Genomic DNA, 4,296 nt, shown 5'->3' with positions numbered 1-4,296 from the left:
GGGACCAGGACCTTGGACCCCGGGACCAGGACCTTGGACACCGGGACCAGGACCTTGGACACCGGGACCAGGACCTCAAATTGGTCCACACCTGCACCTCTCCAGGCTCTCTTCCACCTGCTGCCTGATCTTTTTCTGATCCTGTGAGTTCTGCAGGTCTGAGCTCAGAGTCAGGAGCTGTTCCTCCTGTACGTTCGGTGGGTTTTCTCCTGCTGGCTTCGGCTCTTTCTGCTCCTCGGCTTCATGTTCAGAGTCGCAGCAGAACCTCAGGCTGAGCTCAGCACTCTGACTGCTGGTCTGGACACAGTTCTCTGTTTCCTGAACTGATCCATGATTCTTTCATCAGAGGAGTTAACGAGGAACTGAAATCTCTACAATCAGACCGAAGTAATCAAACAATCAGACCGAAGTAATCAAACAATCAGACCGAAGTAATCAAACAATCAGACCGAAGTAATCAAGCACAGATCAGTCGTTGTGTTTGGAGGAAGCAGATTAAACTCAGAACCACAGCGTCTTCTCACAGACAGGACAGTGTTTTGGTAACAAACTGCAGGTCCAGATCCTGGTTTGAATATCAAACATGACCAGGTGCCAAGACCTGGACCTGGACCTGCCCCGCAGATAGAACTCCACAGAACCAGAGTCTCAGAGTCCAGATCCTGGATTTATTTGTCTGTTAAACATTGATCTTTGATGTTTTTAAACTCACAACTTTATCAACTTTAATTTATTAAATTAAGTTATTAATAGTAATATGCTACATATAGGAATATAATTTAATTATAAACAGTAAATATTCAAATCAGGAAACAGATTAGCAAAAACAGAAACAGATTACCTCAGCTTAGCCTGTTAGCTTTAGCGTTAGCCCCGATGCTATCACTATATACATGTATTAGCTCAGCGTTACACATCCTCCTCTCGTCACTGAGGTCCTCCATCCACATGACAGAGAGGGGAACACAAAAATGACTCAGTGTAACTGAAAATATGGATGGAGGACCTCAGTTTGGCTTGTTTCTTTGTCACATTAGCACCGAGCTAATACATATAAGGTAATATAGCATCGGGGCTAATGCTAAAACTAACAGGCTAAGCTGAGGTTGTTCTTCCATGAAGCAGCTCTGTTGTCCTCCATCCATATTTTCAGTTCCAGGCTGAGTCATTTCTACCTTCTCCTCTCTGTCAACGCTCTCTGGTTTMATTTAAAAGAGTCGATCATCAGATATTGTCCAAGATTAACCTTCAGGGTGGATATAGCTCGCTAGCAGCCTCGCACCGAGGACCTATCCACGTCATCATTTACCCAGAATGCTTTGTGTGCAAATAAAATGGCTGCATCTGTGTTAAAATATATTTTTAAAAAACTTACTTTAAAAATGATAAAAACTGAACAGCCTACAGTATTTTTACAGTCTTTATTTTACAGTTAAAATAAATGTTTATCAAATAAAGTTTAATGTTACAACTAATCAGGGATCCTTTAAGGGAGCACAGATTAACAGGGAGTTATTTAACCTACAAAATCAGCCAAAGTTTGTTTACTCACAGAAACAGTCGAAGTTGTTTTGTTTACACACACAGCCGAACAGGTCAGTCATGTGACTACAGCTGTGTTTGAGCTGAGTGTTTTGTTTACACTGAGTGCAGACCTGCATTTCAGAATGACATTCTAACATGTCCGGAAAACTACGGAATCAAAACAGACTTTATTTTTCCAGATAACAACTGTTGAATTAATGTTGGCAGCGGAGAGTCAGCAGACTTTAACAGTTTTGGTGGCTGAAAGGTAATTAGGTTAATTAATAAAATCTCATTTAACAAAAGATGAGACTTTAAGGTAAACTGTTCAAATATATTTTTATTTTGTTAGAAAACAAATTGTAWATACTTTCAGCCCAGAGGAGGACAGAAAAGTGAGTTTTTTTTTGTGATAAATCTTTTCTGACAGGTTTTCAGGCTGAATGAGGGAGACGAGGGGGAGAGGAGGACCAAACCAGGAGCAGTCTCCTCCCCCCCCTCCGGCCCGTCCATAAAACCCTGGTCCAAACAGCTCCAGTTCACAGCTGGAGGCACATGGAGCAGGACTACACACACACACACACTCACTCACACACACACACACCTCTCTGGACTCTGACTCTGTGGACGCAGGAAGATTTCTCTGTGGATTAATAATCTCAGTTTTCATCATGTCAGCCCGCTTTGCTGTGGAGATGTTCAGCCTGGGTGAGTAGATCCACAGACCTGACAGGGACAGGAAGTGGGTCTGGTTTCAGGGACAGACTCAGGTGATCTGAACACCTGAGGTTTCCTCTGAGCCACAGTTTGTTTCGCTGCTTTGCCTCGGGGTGTAAGGAGACCCATGTCYCCAACGATCAGGACCGAGTTTCATAACCTGCATTTATCACATGCGGGTCAAAGAGCAGCCACAGGCCAGCGTTTTAATCTGACTCACTTATTGGGATTATTACATAACCTCCAGCTCAAACTGTCAGCAGGTCCTGCAAACAGGCCAGACTGCACAAATACTCACTTTCCTCCYGAAACAGACACACGTAATCAGAAAATATCTTGTTTCACTCACAGATTAGGGATTAAAAGCAAACAAAATAAAGCTTTATGAACGCAGAATATTAGAAAAACTATRAAATATTAATATTACGATACAAAAGTTCAAATATTCTGCGTTCATAAGGCTTTATTTTGTTTGCGTTTAATCCCTAATCTGTGACTCAAACAGGATATTTTCTGATTTAATGTGTCTCTTTCAGGAGGAAAACAAACAGTGAGTATTTCACTTTGATCTTTTGTGTCGTAATATTAATATTTTATAGTTTTTCTAAGAGCATTTTAGATTTATTTTATAAAACCAACAAACTGTTTCTAACATCGGGTGAAAAAATAAATATAAAACTCTTTTTAAGTTGCTTTGCTCCTGATTCTCTCAAGAATTATTGATTCTTGATTGTTGTTGCTTAAAATTAACTTAGGGAAAAAAGGAGCAGATGTTATATGATTTTTTCTTCTTTCTGCCTCCTTTCATTTTAATTATGTTTTTTAAATGAACATGAATTAATGAAATAAACAAAATATGTTTTAGAAACAAGGCTAAAATCTAATTAAAAGGTTATTTTCTTGGCAGAGAAAAGTTCCCGCAGCTGCTGCAACAAACAGGTTTTAGTTTAAAAATGCATTTAAATCATCTTTTTGTGTAATAAAAACGTTTGCAATAACTGCTCCTAACAGTGAGGAAAAGGCAAAACAAAAGCATTTAGAGAATCTCCTTTCAATAAAAGCAACAAACTGAATGTGAAACGAGACAAATCATCCTGTTACATAACTTTAAAAACCATGACGAAGCAAAAAACAAACATGATTTTTAGCATCAGTAAAAGCCCACCATGAAAGCCCACCTTTCGTTAGTGTTATTCATGTGGACGCAGAGAGCCGTGCTCCTGGACCTGGTGTTCCCCCACAGGGCAGGACGAGTCCTCTGCACCCTCACACACATGGACTCCCCTCACACACATGGACTCCCCTCACACACATGGACTCCCACATGGGGAGTCTGCGGATGCTGATGCTGCGTCGGTGATGCTGCCTCCCTGCATCCCCGCCCACCATGCGCTCATCCATTCACAGCAGCCAGAGAGAGAGAGAGTCTGGACCGGCGTGTACAGGGTCTGGACCATCTGGACCAGGAGCCACAGGGTCTGGACCATCTGGACCAGGATCCACAGGGTCTGAATGAGGGACATGAGCAGGAAAATCTTTATTTCCTTCATTTATTTCTTGTTTTTTTACGATGCGGGAGGGCGTCAGACACAGAGCATCTCGGCACCAGATGGACTCTTTAAAGCTGCAGGCTGCACTGACTGACCCCAGCCAAGGATTTTCTCACTGACGGGACGATAGTCTGATGCAATCCAGCGCTCTAATCTGAAAACAACATTAATTCCCATCAAATGCAAAAACAAACAGACGGATTAACAGATGTCACCTGGAGCAAACATCATGAAAACAACGGATTAAATGCAGAGAAGGAACACAACAACGGTGAATGTGAGCTGTGGAGATGAATGAAAAGAAAGCTGGGTCTACATTTAATGCATTTTATGTTTTTAATGAAAGATAATTATCAGAAACGGTTCTGTCTTCATCTGAAAGTTCTGATAAATGTCTCTGCAGCTGTCCTGCAGCAGGTCCAGTTACATAACCTTCTTCAGAACCAAGAGAAGTCCCGCAGAGTCTAAAAACATCTAATGAAAGCAATATTAGGCTCTCTAAATT

At 41.5% G+C, this 4,296-nt stretch overlaps 1 protein-coding gene across 1 annotated transcript in view; it reads left to right on the top strand.

Moving 5' to 3' along the window:
* The first annotated feature begins 2,110 nt into the window (after positions 1 to 2,110).
* mapk6 (mitogen-activated protein kinase 6) overlaps positions 2,111 to 4,296 on the top strand; it is a 20,491-nt gene continuing 18,305 nt past the window's right edge. Inside the window, exon 1 of the mRNA XM_014026654.1 lies at positions 2,111 to 2,232. The gene's annotated coding sequence lies outside the window, so the exon portion shown is untranslated. The remainder of the gene's footprint in view (positions 2,233 to 4,296) is intronic.

The sequence above is a fragment of the Austrofundulus limnaeus genome, unplaced genomic scaffold, assembly GCF_001266775.1.
Source record: "Austrofundulus limnaeus strain Quisiro unplaced genomic scaffold, Austrofundulus_limnaeus-1.0 Scaffold578, whole genome shotgun sequence".
NCBI lineage: Eukaryota > Metazoa > Chordata > Actinopteri > Cyprinodontiformes > Rivulidae > Austrofundulus > Austrofundulus limnaeus.
This window is presented reverse-complemented; position numbering and strand designations above follow the sequence as displayed.